The sequence below is a fragment of the Zootoca vivipara genome, chromosome 5 (assembly GCF_965207765.1).
Source record: "Zootoca vivipara chromosome 5, rZooViv2.hap1.1, whole genome shotgun sequence".
NCBI classification, from domain to species: domain Eukaryota; kingdom Metazoa; phylum Chordata; class Lepidosauria; order Squamata; family Lacertidae; genus Zootoca; species Zootoca vivipara.
Window position 1 is genome coordinate 28,140,595 of NC_142588.1, and position 18,163 is coordinate 28,158,757.

Below are 18,163 nucleotides of genomic sequence, written 5' to 3' on the forward strand. Positions count from 1 at the left end.
TATGTCAGACACCTCACTTCCCACCAAATAATTCATACGGGGGGGGGGGACCGTTTCAGTGTTTGGAGTGTGGAAAGAGCTTCTGCTGCAATGGTACTTACACTTCCCATCAAGGAATTCATGAAACTAATAAATCCCAATTCTGTCTTCTGCGGCATTAGCTACCCCTCCTGGTTTGGTGTCATCTGCAAATTTGACAAGCATCCCCCCAGTTCCGTCATCCAAGTCATATATAAAGATGTTTAACAACAATAGGCCCAGGACAATAGGCCCAGGACAAAACCCTGCCACATCGGATAGATTAGTCAGTAGAGCATGAGACTCTTAATCTCAGAGTCGTTGGTTCAATCCCCACATTGGGCAAAAGATTCCTGCATTGCAGAGGGTTGGACTAGATGATCCTCATGGTCCCTTCCAATTCTACATGTTAGATTACTGTTATGTCCATATTACAGAGTAATAGTGGGGGGACACTGAGAAGCAGCTTACCTACATAGCCGAGCAGAGACTTGAAGCGGAAACATTCTTCATGTATTAAGTTCATTGCTAACTAATTTTTGCAGATTGTTTCTCAACCAGACTCTTGAGCAGCAAAACAAAACAGGAGCAAACGAAGCGCGAATAAATGAGCCTTGACATCATTCTCTTCCTGCCTATTCCTTGCTGCTTCGGAGGGCCAGCTGTCCCCTTCTTCCACCTCTTTTCTGGCACACTCTTCCCTTTGACTTCATCAGAGGTCCCCATGACATTTGTGTCACTGGCCTCGATCAAAGTTGTACCTATAGATGCAGCCCCAGCATGGAGCCGAAAGCGAAGGTGGACCAGATGGTCTGGATATGCCTGGGCTGGAGGAATTACTCATCCAGAAATGAACTTTAATTGAAAAAGTGCTTAATGCTGGTATGAAGAAGCCTAGCATAATCTGGGGTAACTCAAAGGGGCACCGAGTGCTCAGTTTCAGCACACCAAAGAGAGAGAGAGAGAGACTCTCTTTTTATTTACATTCTCTAGATTGTCACAACAGCCATGAAGATGGTTTCTGGAACTCCTCCAACACCTGGAGAAGTGATGAAATAAAAAAAGCAACAAGGGTTTTGCTTCATTATTCCTTCCAGTAAGGGTTAGGAAGAAAAGACCCGTCTTATCTGATAGATCCTTTTCTATCTAATTGAATTGTCCCCACATCTCCTTAAGGTAGGGAATGCATTTTCTTCCTGAGCCTAATCTCCATTAGACATTCTGTCAACAGTGTGGAAGAAAGAATACACAGCGTGCCAGAGGTAGACAGTCCTGGAACCCCCAGAGGAGACCAAGACTTACCTTTGGCTCTGCAGGTCACATTTAAGGTTTTTTGGCAGATGTGCAGAGCAATCCTAAATTGCTGGGGGTTGGAGAGTCTGTGGCGGGGGACCTGCCAATTCCTCAACGCTGCTGGCTTACGCTGTCCAAGGTGGAAGGAGAGCTGGATTCTCTCTTCGATATTTTCCCGATTCAGCCTTTCCGCTTCTCCCATTTACACTAAAGGAAGAGGAAATAACTACTTCAGCATTGCTTCGATTTTCCTAAAGGAAATTTAGAAAGCCGGTGTGGTGTAGGGGTTAGAGCAGGCTTCCTCAACCTTGGCCCTCCAGATGTTTTTGGCCTACAACTCCCATGATCCCTAGCTAGAAGGACCAGTGGTCAGGGATGATGGGAATTGTAGTCTCAAAACATCTGGAGGGCCGAGGTTGAGGAAGCCCGGGTTAGAGTTTCAGTCTAGGACCTGGGAGACCAGTGTTCAAATCCCTACTCAGCAATGAAGCTCGCTGGGTGACCTTGGGCCTGTCCCTGCCTCTCAGCCTAACCTGCCTCACAGGGTTGTTGTGGGGGTTAAAAGAGGAAATATGCACACCACTTTGAGTCCTTGGAGAAAAGGTTGGGGTACAAATGCAATAAAAATTTTAGGATGAAACAATTGAGATTTGAAGCAGTTCTGTGAGAAATTCACACATGGGTTCTTTGCGATATTTTATTTTTTATTACAATACATTGCACTGACACAGCTTTAGAGTGATTTATTTTATTTTGCCTTCCGCCCTTAGTTCTCAGCTGGCAAACCTGGCGTTACTTAAAGCCAAGCCACTTAATGGAAGGCAACAAAGGGCAGACAGCTATAGCATCAAATACTCTCTGCTTACGGGCATTTTATCAGCACCTTGCCACTCCTTGCAAAAAAGGGGGGGAGGCAGGCTTCTTTTTTCAATGGAACCACTGATAAGAATTTGCGTGAATTAGGACAGCAATTTGCTGCTTTTGCAAATTAGTTGATTGGCCCGATTTCAGTCTGAACTGGCAAAAAGAAAAAACTTGAGAGATGCCTACGAAAACCAACCCTACACCCTGGCCCATCTTAGCTTTCTTCTAAACAAATGTGCGTTTTTTTATTTTAAGTCTCCCCACCCCCAGACAGTAGTGGAACATCTCATTATGCACACGTCTTGTCCTTTATGTGGCAGCAAGTGATGGAGGCGAGAGGAGGGCCAATGGGCTGTAATTGCTCTAAAGGTAGTGATTTTGATATCTTTTATTATCAGGGTGCCCAGATGTAAAATGAATCTCTGTAATATTTATAATGTGTCATTTCTTATAATAAGTAGTCTGATGTGACAAATGGAGACAGAGTCAAAGGTGTCAATTAAGGGGGAAATGTCAGATAGTACTTCCCCCCCGCCCCTGCATTGCAGATGCTGCCTTCCAGCTACCAGGCGCATAGAAAAGAAAGGTTCTTTGCCACATTTTAACCTATTATTCCTGAGCAAACTCCGCTAGATAATTTAAGGGGACGGTGACGTCAATCCACCCAACGCGCTATTTTAAGTTACAGCGCCACGTTCACCTTCAATGGGACTTACCTGTGCTTCAGTGACTGAGGTGCTGCAAAGGAAAGTTTGGTAAAAGTATGGAACGGGCTTTGCAATCCTCCTCCTGGTAGCACAACGGGTCGGTGCGCCTTGCTGTTAACCAAAAGGCTGGTGGTTCAAGCCCACCCAGGGCGGGATTCGTGCATTGCCCAGGGGTTGGACTAGATGCCCCTTGAGGTCCCTTCCAACTCTACATTTCCATGATCCTAAGCAAAGAGCTGTTAAGAATAGCCCTACGCTGCTGACCGCTCAGTGACTTCTCCAGGCATAAGAGGAGCCCATAGGTGTGTCTAGTTCAGCATCCCGTTTCCCACAATGGCCAATCAGATGCCTTTGGGGAAGGGCATCCTGCCTCCAATCCAAAGTGGGGAGTGTGCTGTTATGCTCAGGTCCTGCTAGGCATCTGCCTGGCCAATGAAAGAACAGGACGCTGAGCTAGATGGGCCATTTGCTTTCTGATGATGATAAAAATTATTATTTATACCCTGGGTGGCTCCCAACAGAATATTAAAAACACGATTAAGCATCAAACATTAAAAACTTCCCTAAACAGGGCTGCCTTCAGATGTCTTCTAAAAGTCAGATAGTTGTTTATTTCCCTGATGGGAGGGCGTTCCACAGGATGGGCACCACTACTGAAAAGGCCATCTGCCTGGTTCCATGTAACCTCACATCTCGCAGTGAGGGAACCGCCAGAAGGCCCTTGGAGGTGGACCTCAGTGTCCAGGCTGAACGATGGGGCTGGAGACGCTCCTTCAGGTATACTGGGCCGAGGCCATTTAGGGCTTTAAAGGTCAGCACCAACACTTTGAATTGTGCCCAGAAACGCACTGGGTGCCAATGTAGGTCTTTCAGGACTAGTGTTATATGGTCTCGTCTCTTCTTATGGTCTTATGGTCTTGATCCTGGAGATTGTGAGTGTGGGTATTGGCGGGAGAGGTAAACAACCAGTTCCTGATTCTATTCCACCAAGCAGTAACCTGCCAGGTGTCTAATTCACACAATCATTTGTTATGAGAGGTGAGTTGCCCATTACCAGACCATGTTGCAATTTTGGAGGGAGCAAAAAGTGATAAGGCTACTAGCACCCATCTAGGTTTTAACCCAAATTACACAGCGGACATTTTGTCTAAGAAATTCGTTGACTGCGAAATGTCCCCCAGGTATTCTCCCTCGTTCTCACCCCTACCATGCATGTGTACACACATGCACATGCAGTATCCAAGAATTAGACCCAGGGCATTGGAGGAGACAAAATGGTGGCCAGGCTGCCAACTCAGTTGTTGCTACTGTGAGGGGCAGGGGAATGAAGCCTTTGCCACAGCAAATGGTGAGAAACCTGGAGATTTTCTCCTTACCCTGGAGAAATTTAATGGAATGGTCCTCCCAATTTCTCTGCTCACCTACATTCTGTGGAACTGTCTGTCTGTCTGTCTGTCTGTCTGTCTGTCTGTCTGTCTGTCTGTCTGTCTCTCTCTCTCTCTCTCTCTCTCACACACACACACACACACACACACACACACACACACTTGATTTCAAGAGCAGGAAAGCCAGTTGCAGATCCCTAGTGCATGCTGAATTCCTCTGCTTGCTCAGAGCTTCTTCAGATCCATACATTTGTATTAAATGGTCTGTTAGAGATTTGGTGGCACTTTTCAAGCTCTGACAGTCCTGTTTTTATTTCAATTGCCTTTAAGCCAATTCATGAGATTTTCATATATAAATATGGAAATATGCAAAGTCCTCAGATTTATAGGATCTGACATTGTGGTTTAAACGAATCCCAAATGATCTGGTCTCTTCCTTACATATTCATTCCATTCCCCTACGTGACACGGTCCCATTCTTCACTCAATAGCAACCCCTGCTGGTGCTCTGGAAGCAGAGCTTGTCCCTCAAACGTTGCCTCTCCTCTATTCACCATCCATCATTTAATTCACTTGAGAATTTGCTTATCTTCCAAATGAGTCTGCTGATGGCATGCTGGGTTTGACCTAATATTATTGCTGAAGAAATGTCAACTCTGGAACAAACAAACCTGTGGAGAATTTTACATATGTAAATGAAATTTGTCATTTAATTCCCCCTCTCTCCTCCTTCCTCTTGTTCTTCATGTCAGCCCCATACTGCTAGCTAAATATGTAGTTATCCATCTAGCTACCTAGCTACGTACCCACCTATATAACTCGTATTTTTTAACACTCTGTTTCTCCAAGGACCTGGTGGCTTCATGCATGTGATCATCCCCATTTCATCCTACTACAACTCTGAGATAGATTGTTCTCCTCCAAGGAGGTTCAAAACATAGCAAAATATCCCAAAATAACAATACAAAATAAACAAAACACATAGAATAATATAATAACAGGATATTCCCAAGTAAAATACAATCCTTGGTAAATCAGAATCAAAAATCCTTTCATCCAGTCATATAAGCCCAATCCTTTATCTCCTCCCCTTCCCTCCTCTCCTGATTTTTGCCCTCCCACTCCTGACTTCCCTCACCGATATACAATCTCATTTAATCTTACCTATAAATTTTCTGTTGCGTTATATAAATTATATTTGAAATACTTTCCCTTCCTGTACAATATTTTCCTCCTTGTGAGCTTAACCCTTATGTGTTCACGCTTGATTAGGTTACATTTCCATATTTTGCCATGTACACTTCTACCATTTTCCATTCTTCCTTCAGCTTCTGGATAGAACCCCCTCTTATAATTACAGTCAGTTTTGCCATTGCCATATATTCATACAGTTTAGATCTCCACTCCGGTATTTCTGGTATCACTTCTGTTTTCCAATGACTTGCCACTAATATCCTCGCCACTGCTGTACCATAGAGAAATATGATCTTATTTTCCTTAGGAATATCTTCTGTTACCAGCCCCAAGGGGTATGCTTCTGGTTTTTTATATATTGTTCTTTTAAACATTTTTTTAAAAAAAATTCCTCATGAATTTTTGTCCAGAATTGTTTGATTTTTTTACACCCCCACCACATATGATATAATGTGCCAAACTCCTCTTTACATTTCCAACATAAATTTGAATATTTTTTATTAATCTTTGCCAATTTTACAGGCGTGAGATACCAGCAGTAACCCATCTCCATGATATTCTCCCTCAGAGCATAACAGGCAGTGAAGTTAATATCGTAACACCATAGCTGTTCCCACCTTTCTAAATAGATTGGTTTACCTAGATCTTGCGACCACTTGATTGTTATTTCTTTGATTACTTCTCCATTCTAATAGTAATTTATAAATTCTTGATATAGTCTTTTTATTGGGTTGTTTATTGGGTCCCCAAGGCTCTTTTTCTCTTGCTGAACTTGCTGCAACCTCAACACGCACACACACACACACACAGAATGCCCTTTCTAGTTAGCAAATGGAGCAGCACAGCTAGGGGGCTGTCACATTTCCAGAAATTCATCCACCATCTCAAGGATGCCAAGAAATGACCAGGCACCAGTGTGAAGTATGTGACCATTCCAGGTCTCCAGAAGAGCGATGTATTCATCTAGATGTCTGTCAGAGACCCTTTCCCCCCAAAACCTCCGTCCTCATTCTGCCCCTTTCCCCCTCCTGCTCTGTACAGTTCAAGTTCCTCAAGTGTGAAGGTGGAGCCTGACTTTCATCTAGGGGAACAGCGATGAGGCAGCCTCTCAGCAGGGCAATGGCAGCTAAGCCTAGTGGTGCAGCAATAAAACTGCTAGCACGTTTGCAAAGCTAAGCAGGGCCCGGTATGGTTTCAGATTGGCTGTTGAGATTTCTGCATTGCAGAGGGTTGGACTCGGGGTCCCTTCCAACTCTTGCAAAAGAACCTTTTAAGGAAATTCGTCAAAATCTGGACTTCCGGCATGGGTTATTTTCCCAGCCATTTCAGCAATTTCCGTCCAGACACTGTTTCCAACTGCCGAATCTCGTCCGGATGTATGGCAGCCCTGCAATTCTGTGATTCTGTGATTCCATCCTTTGGCAAATACCTTCCCTTTTTCTCTTACCACTCAAATACAAAAAGCTAATGTTTGAGCTGCACAGAGGCCGCTGGCAACAAGTCACACTCCACACATGGATGAGAAGGCTCTCAGTGGGTACTGGCCATAACGGCTAAGCTCTGAAGCCCTGGGGAGCTTCTGCCAATCAGTGTGGACAATTTTGAGCTTGATGGAGCAATGGGTCTGACTGGGTGTAAGGCAGCTTCCTATGTACAGCGGGGGAGGGAGGCACAGCACCTTCCTTATGGGGACAGGCTAATGCTTTGAGGCTTTCATAGTTCAGGCGGCGAAAGACAACTCAAGAGCTTGTAAAATTATGGATGGTGTGGAGAGCCGCATTTTTCTTTGGGAAGACACAAGGCTCCCATTAATTATATTTATAAGAGCAAAACCCATACAGATAAGGAGAAGTGGACCGAAAGTCTTTTGCATCCTCCGCATCTCTTAGAATGCTCCACATTATCCAATAAAGTTGATTTGCGGTAAGTCGGGGAAAGAAAGACAAAATGAAAGGACATTTTAATACAGACACACACACACACGCCACAGACACCAGCCTATGAACTCCACCGGCATAAAACATGGCCGTGGCTGCCATTGGCTTAGATAGCTTTTGTAAAGGGTTCGATAAATTCATTCAGGATTGGTCCTGGTGACATCAAAAGCTATATGGCATTCCACGTCGGTGCTAAAACACTATACTCCTGGACACACAATGCGTTCAGTGGAGAGATGCACTTCCTTTTGTCTGTCCTGAACCTACTGCAAATTGACTTCACCGAGTTGATGTGGATGATGGAGGAGGCAAGATACGATTAGACCACTTGTCCTTATCTATTCCTACGGGTTTGGCTCTTATAAATATAATTGATGAGCACCTCTCGCCTTACAAAGGAGCAGTTCCCAAGCTGCTCGATTCCAGACCCCATATTGTAGCTGTCCTTTTCCTTTTAACGGAGCTGCAAAGCCCGTTTCTTGTAACGCACGGCACATTCTGCGAGATCAGCCCGCATGTAGCTGCATGGTGACCCCACACACACATGCAATCACCTCCTTCCCCCTTTCCTTCCCACCTTTTATGCAATGCCTTCTTCCACTTTATTCCTCAACATGAATCATCCTATTATTAACTTGTGACACCATTAGCTTCTGCTGTCACCAGAGCTGACAGTTCAAAGGCCCCCGAGAGCTCTCTGCAAAGGCACAATAAATGAGATCTCTTAATTAACACCTCCTTTAACTAAATAAATTAATTTTATGCAACTGATATGTCATCTTCTCCATATGAGGGTGACTGAATATCCTGTCTGGCTTCAGGTTCCTCTGCCTTGGCTAGAGTCGTCATCTCTTGCTAAGTCTGCAGGTGGGTGGGGGAGCGTTGCTTGGCAAGCTTCTGATAACATAGGACTGATGGGCTGAATTGATCTGCCCTATGGCAAGCAGCTCCGCTAGCCCCAGCTCCCGGGTGGGAAAAAATGAGTTTGTGCAAATCATCTGCAATGAGTGGAGGCTGCTATTTTCCGCTCCCCCCCCCCGGCTGAATGTCAATTACAGGGGCTGAGCAATGTGTGGCTGAATCACTCATGGCAAACCACTCCGAAAGCCTGCTTGGCACAAACTGGGAGCCACTCTGAAAAGCAGGGGGAAGGTGATCTGTATCAATGGCCCCATAAGCAAGAGACGCACTGCACTGGCTACCGATTAGTTTCTGGTCCCAATTCAAAGTGCTGGTTTTGACCTATAAAGCCTTAAACAGCTCAGGACTCCCTCTTCCCATATAAACCTACCCAGACCCTGAGATCATCTTCTGAGGCCCTCCTTCGTGTGCCTCCTCCTCGAGAGGTCCAGGGGGGGGGCAACACGAGAACGGGCCTTCTCTGCAGTGGCTCCCTGTCTGTGGAAAGCTCTCCCCAGGGAAGCTCACCAGGCGCCTTCATGATACACCTTTAGGCGCCAGGCAAAAATGTCCCTTTTTAACCAGGGCTTTGGTTTTCCTGATCAACATCCCATATCCTTTTAAAATGTGGCTCTTGGGGGAGGGTATTATTGGGTTATTGCTTTTATTTTTATTTTATATATTGTGATCTTTTTATGTGAAGCACCCTGAGACCTCTGGGTATAGGGTGGTATATAATTTCTAATAATAATAATAATAATAATAATAATAATAATAATAATAATAATAATAAATCTGATGATTTGTCCCCAGGAAACAAATGAAAGGAGTAGCTTTCTTCTGTTTGTCCACAGCACCTGTGTATGCCTGGGCATCGCTCTGAACAGGGATGTTCACTTTTCACTGCAATAGCTTAATAAGAGGTCACAGTGTGGAATTTCAATCAGAGTTTACATACCAAAGCTGGAAGTGAGGATGAATCCTCTGGATTGTTTATTTGCATGTTTCTCCTCTCAGTGTTTGAGGAACCCTGGAGAGAGGTTCGCCCGAGATGTTGATTTTTCTTTCATTTTATTGCATCACCTCTAGGGAGTCTAAGGTGTCAACAGCACTCTTTGTCCAGAGATAGCAAAACTCACTATATTAAAAGAGCATCCTGTCTAGACTGTGGGGCAACACTAGATATCTTGCAAATATTCTCTTGAAGGAAGCAAGATTTATAAGATGCATTTTGTCCTGGAAGATGGTTCCAAAAATGGGTGGGGGTGGAATGGTAACTTCACATGGGTATTAGATATATATTAAGGAGATAAATAATAGTTTGTAATTGGGTGCATGGGCTAATTTAAATGAAACTGCAAAAAAATGTGAATAAGAATGTAAGATTTGCCAGTGCTATACTGTATTAGACAATTGAGTTCAGCACTCTGCCTTTAACAGTCATAATCCAAAATTCCCTGAGTAGTTCACAAGTCAAGAATAGATAGATAGATAGATGATAGACACTATCCTGAGCAAGATGATCCTACTTTCTAATTTGAACAAGGGTCCAAATGGATGCAATGCTTCCTCAACCTCGGCCCTCCAGATGTTTTGAGACTACAATTCCCATCATCCCTGACCACTGGTCCTGCTAGCTAGGGATCATGGGAGTTGTAGGCCAAAAACGTTTGGAGGGCCGAGGTTGAGGAAGCCTGCATTAGTGCATGTAATTTGTGAGGATTTTTAATATTATTGCACAGCTATCTCTCAAGTGTATGAAAGAAGACATCGGTTCAGCCTCCAGGCCATGTGACTTGTCTCTCAAGAGCTGCCCAAAATCTGTGAACTTAAACCTTTCACAGCCACGAGGAAGTGATGGCTTTAGTTGCCAAAGGCTTTTGCCCACGTGAAAAACAGTGACCCATATTTGCAAACATGTAACTTTAACAGCCAGGATTTCAAGGAAGCAATACTACAGTAAGTGCAGTTTTAGTCAATCCTTCTCAAAGGGGATATCATAGAGCTGGGAAATGTGTGGAAAAGGGCAACCAAAATGAACCAGGTGTCAGAGCACCTTCCTTGCAGAAAAAAAGGGTTAAATGTTTTGGGATTTGAGGTGTGCAGCACTTCTAGGCTGTCATTATTTTGGGGGTGGGATTTGACCAGATACCAGAGAATTCAGGCTGCACAATTGAAGTCTGTGCGGAGCACTTGCGCAACAAGCCCACCCACTGGACTTTTTGTGTGGCATTTGCTTGGCACAATGTCATCTAACCTCCTTGCAAACAGGTCTCAATGAACGCACAATAGCCAGGGTTGTCGAACTCCTCGCAAACTTTGTGCAGACAAGTCAGGGTGAGTGCTTGATAAACAGGTCGTCTGGAAGACTGGAAAACAACTGCTGGAGGAGAAACATGGTAGAGGTGAATAAAATTGTGCATTGTATGGGAAAAGTGGATGCAGAGAAACATCTCTTCCTCCCTCTAGCAGTAGGATTCGGGATCACCCAGTGAAAATTGATCGGCAGGAGATTTGACACAGCAGCACAAAGTCCGGCAGACAACAAAACATTCACTTCTGGAATTTGCTGTTAAATGATGTAGTGATGGTCACTAGTTCAGGTGGATTTAAAAGGGGGGTTAAACAAAGGATTTGTCTAGTAATACTTATAGGAGATAAAGTGAACCTTTATGTTCAGAGATAGAACGTTTCTGATGGAGGTTTGCGGCTCTCGTGCTCTGCTTGTGGGTTTCCCGGAAACACCTGTTCACCATTGTCTGTGAAAAGATAATGAGTTAAATGGTCCCTTGTTCTGTCCAGCAGGGTTCATCTTAGGCTATTACGGCAGGGGTGGGGAACCTGTGGCTCTCCAAATGTCGCTGGACTACAACTCCCATCATGCCTGACCACTGGCCATGCTAGCTAGGGCTTGTGGGAGTTGTAGTCCAGCAACATCTGTAGACTTGCGTCTGCATGTAAAGCTCTTGGTTCAGTTCTTTCTGTCTGGAGATAAAAGAGCTCACCTGCGAAAGACTCTTAAGACCTTGGAGAGATGCTTTTAGTTGACGACCAATGAACGTGGAAGTTATATATAGTATAGTTATAGTTTAATTCCACACACACACACACATATATATATATATATCTAAATAATTAGCTGATATGGCAAAATGATAAGAGCCTTTTGATCTAGGAAAAGAAAACCCACTTGAGATCATTTATTTATCTATTTGAAACGGGTTTTTTTACACTACCTTCTTTCTACAACAGCAATTAAGGCAATGAACATAATAATTAAACACACACAATCAAAAGTATTGAGATTTTTAAAGCCAGTGCAGAACAATGAGACAAAAATGTTAATGGTGGGATAAGACTCATAGTACATCAACTTGAGAGGAAGATGAGTATACGGGAGTTTCTTCAGTCTGCATTTATTATCAGAACCGTAGACAGTCTTATTAATACTAATGATCCAGGTTCCCTTCACAGACAGACAGACAATGAGAGAGAGAGAGAGAGAGAGAGAGAGAGAGAGAGAGAGAGAGAGAGAGAGAGAGAGAGAGTTGTGCAGAAGCAGTTTCCCAATAGAGCGCTCCAATATCACTGTGCAGGGATGAAGCAACCACATATCTGAAGATAACAAGATCCTGAACATTTGCTAGATGTACTAAACCTCTTTTCTGGGTTCAGGAGGTGATTGCAAGCCACACCTGGGTGATTCCAAGTCCCTTTCTTCGAGAATATTTCCTTTTATTGTCTTGTCTCTGTTGATCCTTGACTAGAGCAGGAACATGTGAGGGGGGGGGGGTTAATGGAGAATTCTTTGTACATACATAGAAGCCACTGGCTTCAAGGGATTCATATAGCAAGATTAACCTCGAAATATGGAGCAAAGCAATTGGGAGAGGTCACTCCACAGATAGCTCACTGAAGCTTCAGGTGGCTTCTTAAATTCCACTGGAATAATCTTTAGAGTGCTGTAGAGGGGGATTCAAGGCCTTGGTCTAGTGAGAGAGAGAGAGAGAGAGAGAGAGAGAGAGAGAGAGAGAGAGAGAGAGAGAGAGAGAGAGAGAGAGAGAGAGAGCAAAGAAGCCCCATCAGAAAGCAATGGATCTAAAATGGATCTTAAAATAATAGCAATGAAAGCACTTTTGAACACACATACATTGGGCAGGGGGGCACAAATAAACAAATGGACCCAGTTTCACTTCTCTGCCAACCATAAACCTTAAGTTGTTGTTTTTTTAATTGGGGAATTGATTTGAAATCAAAGCCTCTCTAAAAACAAATCAATTCTTTCTTTCCTTTCCTTTTCATTTTTTAAAAAGCAAGAGCCGCTCTCTTGAGTCATGCCTTACTAAGCAGAAGAGCGGGAGGACGGGTGGAATAAATGGAGAGCTGGCAGTGTCTGTAGCTGCAAGGTCTGCTGTTTGCGAATAGCCTTAAGGAAGTGTAAGATTATTGCTTGTCTCCCTCCAGACTTCCATCCTAGAAAATGAGGGCACGAATCCAGCCCAAATTCAGCACGTGATAGAAGCCCTGGCGGTTTCATTGGGTTAGCTGAGCACAGCACTGCTTCAACTGTGGCTGAATCATGCCCTCTTTAGTTAATTTCAATTGACAATATTATGATTTCCCCAAGAGACGAGAAGGCATGTTTGGCATTTAAGCTCGGGGTTTGTGGGAAATGGTTCCAATTCTCTCTTCCTTTTCCCCCCCTCCACTGCCAGTTCCTCAGACATCCTGTTTGTGTGGCAGCCATACAACGAAAGCCTGTCACAAAGATCTTTATGGCGTTGGCGACCCGTAATTCCATAGCCGCCTGGTTTAAGATAGGACCGGGCCTCTGGTCATCTGGATCTATCCATATTCTCTGAGGGTGTCTTTATGTGGCCCAAGGGTGGGGAATCTTTTGGAGCCTGAGGGCCATGATCCCTTCTTTGCAAGCTTTCAAGGTCCACGTGCCATGGGGTCAGAGGGGAAAGTGGGTGGAGCTGTGGATTAAAATTTTACTTTTGTACAGTAGGCTGGTTTCTACACAACATGGGTGCCATCTCCTCCAGACAATTGGGGAGGTTAGGGGGCAGAGTTGAATGCCCTCTGGACATTGAGGTGGCCCTGCCCCCTAAAAAAAGGTTGGGGGGCCGAAACCGCCTCAGCCCTAAGTAGTCAACACCTATGCGAGAAAGAGAGAGAGAGAGAGAGAGAGAGAGAGAGAGAGAGCGCAAGGCAAGGGACAGTATCAGAGTTATAGCAGCCAACTCCTAGGAGCTGAGGTCCCTTCCAGGGCCGGGCCTACGGCCAGGCTGGGTGGCGCAGGGCACCACGGCGCCGGCCCGCCAGGAGGGTGCTGCGAGCTGCGCCCGCCCGCTGGCTGGCTGGTCCGCCGCGCAGCTGCGCCCACAGCAACTGCACTGTGCCTGCCCGCCCGCCCGCCCACCGCGCAGCAGCGCTTGTGGCAGCCGCGCGGCGCCCACCCGCCCACCGCGCTGGGAAGCAGGGCGGGAGGGCGCCGGAGGGATCCAGCACACCACGGCGCCAGGGGCGCTTAAGACGGCCCTGGTCCCTTCAAGGGCCCCCCCCCAAAAAAAAATATTTCAGCCCCCTCTCAAAATTCATGGACATTGCTATTCAAATGGTTTGTGTGTGCTATGTCTTGTGATCAATTATGCAGGGTGGGCCTTATCTCCACACACACACACACACACCGCAAATATTTTATTCAAGTCGGCACCCCTGATCAGAATTCAAGGTCACATTCCAGCCAGGCCAAAAAGAGACTTGCAAGGTGTGATACCAAGCCAGGGAGGGGCGGGGCCTTTGGTGGAGGGATGGAGCTGCACAGTCCAAATCTGGTTTCGAGCTGAAGAATCATAAGAAGGGAGAGCAGTCTGGAATCTCCAAGCTGCACCTGAACAGTGAAATGAGCAGATACACCAGACACACCTGGTCACAGTCTTCCCCACTAAAGTGAGATGTTTTTGAATCCCTATTATTTGTATATTTGCAGCTGTTCGCTGCTTTTAGGGTTCAGTTTGGAGAATGGGTTTCTCAGTACCTTTTCACAACCATGTAGAAATGGTGCAGTGTCAGTTGGATTCCACATTCCCTTTATTTCAGCACTTTCTTAATTCAAGGCACGATTAATATTTTCAGCTAGGAGGGAGATGTGGAGACGGTCTCGGCAATATATACCTTACTGCTAAATTAATGTAGCTTTCTTTAACCTGAAACCAAAAAAAAAAAGAAAGCCAAAATAAAGCCTCCAACTTGGCTTGTTAAATTTTAATACCAAACTGTTCAATTAAAAAAGTAAGCAGCTGCCATCTGCTCCACTCTGCAAGAACAAACCAAGAGCAGCGCAGCTAAGACAGACCGTTTCTACCAAGCCACTTTTACGGCTACTTCTTTGTTATCCTGCCAACAGAGGAGGGAGTAGGCGGGTCACTCGAAAGACTGGCCTCCTCTCCTGACTGAGAGTCAGCGAAACATCTCACATGATGCACTGACCTGAAGCTCCAGAGAACAAGGAGTCTGTTAGCCGGCAGTCATGTGAAAAAGCCTTGGACGTGCCGCTGTTCTTGCCCAAATATTAATCAGCAGAGCGAATGCCTCAAAAACAGAGGCAGGGCGGAGGGCCAGCAAGTAGGGAGAGTGGGGAAATTTGATTCAGTTTGCATTTCATTCTGAAACAAATTGCAAAACAGAAAAACATTAACCCATCAAAATCCGTACTGCTCCATGTTTTGCAATGCAGTTCTCCAGCCAATTCATGTTGGGAATGACTGTAATGGGAGTTTCAACGGCGTTGTAGTTAGAGTGCTGGACACACAGGCTCACATCTTCTACACAGAGTTATAAAATTGTTGAGTTGGAAGGAACCCCGAGGGCCCAGCCCCCTGCAATACAGGAATCTCAACTAAAGCATCTTTGACAGATGGCCATCCAACCTCTGCTTTAAAACCTCAAGGAACGAGAGTCCACCACATCTTGTGGGAGAGTGTCCCACCGTCGGAAGGTTCTTCCTGATGTTTAGTTAGAATCTCCTTTCTTGTAACTGGAACCCATTGGTTCAGATACTAGCATCTGGAGAAGGAGAAAATGAGGTTCCTCCATCTTCCATATGACAGCCCTTGAGATATTTGAAGATGGCTATTATACCTCCGCTCAGTCTCTTCTTTACCAAGCTAAACACACCCAACTCCCTCAAACCATTCCTCATAAGACTTAGTTTCCAGACCCTTGGGTGGGCAGGCAGAGGGAGAGATGAGTTTTTAAATTCCTTCTAAAAAATCAGAACTGATGGATCCAGGCGTCTTTCTCTCAAAAGGGAATTCTATCAGGCAAGACTCACCACTGAATTCTTTGCTTTTTCAGTTAGTTGCTTGAGGAGCCTAGACCCAGGGCTGGCCCTACCATTAGGCAGAGTGAAGCGGACAGCTTTGGTCACAGTTGTTGTATGGACAGCAGTGATAGCCCATCTGAAGCTCTGTGTGCCTCCCATGTGACCACTAAAACAGTCTGCTGCTCTCAGGGATAACCCCCCCCCCAACTGTCAGAGTGCCATTTTCCATTCTACCTTGGGCAGCAAAATGTCTTGGCCTGGCCTTGTATACACAAGACCAAAAGAGGAGTGAATACAGCTGGCGGTGGCAGGGTAGGGCATAGGCAACCACGACCAAACCAACCAGTATAGTTATTCTCTTCCAGCCATTGGTATTTCCACATTTAGGTAAAGGTAAAGGGACCCCTGACCATTAGGTCCAGTCGTGACCGACTCTGGGGTTGCGGCGCTCATCTCGCGTTATTGGCCGAGGGAGCCGGCGTACAGCTTCCAGGTCATGTGACCAGCATGACAAAGAGCAGCACATGGAAGCGCCATTTACCTTCCCGCTGTAGCGGTACCTATTTATCTACTTGCACTTTGACGTGCTTTCAAACTACTAGGTTGGCAGGATCTGGGACCGAGCAACAGGAGCTCACCCCGTCACAGGGATTCGAACCGCTGACCTTCTGATCAGCAAGCCCTAGGCTCAGTGGTTTTATCCACAGCGTCACCTGGGTCCTGTAGCCTAAACCACAGCAGAAAACACTATTCTTTTCAGCAGCGTATGTGGATATTGATCAGTGTGCTAACCCATCTTTGAATTCTCCCATTCTTAAGGGAGGGGGGGAACCTTTGTTTTCAGAAGCTTTCGTTGTTTCTTTTGCCACCATTTCTCCAGAGCGACAGTTTGGGTTCACTCAGAGGCTGAGGTGACCATCAGGCTGTGGGAGATTGCAGTGCTAATCTCTGGCTAAATGGCTTTCTTTCTTTTTCCCCATATGGGGAAAAAAAATCTTTTAGCAGTATCTGCAAGAGGGTGCCAAAAGCTTCTAGTCTTGAAAGAAGTCTTATTTCTCCTTCCTTCAAGTGTTATGCAAAAAGAACACTGCCTTCAGAGTCTCTGGTGCCTGCCTGCCTCTTTTCAATGAGGGCAGCTAGGTGGGATTTATTTAACAGGCTTCCGAAAAGCCAGAAATAATTCTATTCAGCAATATGTTCTGCTGCTTTCCCCACCCTCGGCTCAGAACTGAACTAACTTTTATCTCTGGCATTCTTGAGGAGAGATAGCAAAGAGAATGTTGGATTGTGACTACAGAGGAGGAATTTTCCCCTCCATTCTGGAGTTGGTCACGGATGTACAGCTCAAATCTCTCAGAGGGTTACTTTTATATTTTCCTTGACTCAAGCGAGCAATGTTGGTACATTAACTAGAAAATATTTTTTTTCCTTGCCATTTTAATTCAGTGTTTTCTTTTCTCTCTGTACCAATTCCTCATCAATTGGCAATTTACAAAACAAAGTGTAAAACGTTGCCCTACTTTTTGAACGCATTTGGCCACACAAAACATACATTTTCACTCCGGAATCTGCATTTTGAACACATTTTGTAAGTACTTTAAGCTAAAATCCAAATTTTGGGACTTTTTGAGTCAATAACTGTGTCATAAAAAGTGAGAAGGGCAAAAGTGGAAGGATAGCTGATACCTTTCATCAGGGTCCACGGTCACTCATAGGTTTCTACTTGTGTTCACAAATAATTGGTTCCTGCGTACCTGACCCACCAGGCCTCTTCTAATGTTTTTGTGTAGAGTGCCTCGAGTTTAAGGCCCACCCCACTGCCTCACACACTTGCCCACACTTGAATTTGGGCTTGTTCTCCATCTCTGCCATCTGCAGCTGGAGAATGTAGGCCCCGTCTACCCCCTGACTGCAAACGCTAGCTCTGCCTAGACCAGGAGAAGCTGCCTTCTCATCTTCTCCCACTTCCCCAACACTCTTCCCTAAGGTTCTTCACCCGTGGGGTAAGGTGGGGGACATGGAGAGGAAGGTGGAGGAATGAAGGAGGCAAGGAGGAATAGAGCAACTCCATTGTCCAAGTGGAACACTAAAAACATTCCCCTCAACTGTCCCGATTTGAGTGGGAAATCCCTGAATCACAGAAGCCAACCTGGCCTTTGATTAGTCCCAGAATGTCCCATTTTTTGATCCAGCTCTCTGACTCGAATCAACTGGCTCATGCCGGAGTGCCAAACTGCAGCCTTATCAGCTACTAAGGGTCCTTTACGTTGCGCCCAGGCAAGGACAAAGATAGTCAAAACGACACCGGGGTTGAGTTCCAGAGAAAGAATTTAATTCTTAAATTTAAGAGACTCCTGGTGGTCAAGCTCACGACAGGAGTAAAGAAACACAAATTGCAAAGCTTCTTATACACTTCTTGGGCTCTGTAAATGTGCGCACGCAAGGGGGTCACAAGTCCATATATGGATCTTCCTGTGTCCGGTCATAAACACATTACGCCATGTGCGTAAACAGATGCTGACTCATGCTACCCTT

At 45.3% G+C, this 18,163-nt stretch overlaps 1 long non-coding RNA gene across 3 annotated transcripts in view; it reads right to left on the minus strand.

Annotated features, from left to right (window-relative positions):
- Positions 1 to 18,163, minus strand: part of LOC148685623 (uncharacterized) — a 44,082-nt gene that overhangs the window by 7,557 nt on the left and 18,362 nt on the right. For 2 of the 3 annotated variants that reach the window (XR_015950172.1, XR_015950170.1), the window contains exon 2: positions 1,321 to 1,518. This is a non-coding gene — a long non-coding RNA (uncharacterized LOC148685623). Of the gene's footprint in view, positions 1 to 1,320; positions 1,519 to 9,256; positions 9,329 to 14,341; positions 14,511 to 18,163 lie in introns of those variants that run through there. The other variant, XR_015950171.1, reaches the window with a different exon arrangement.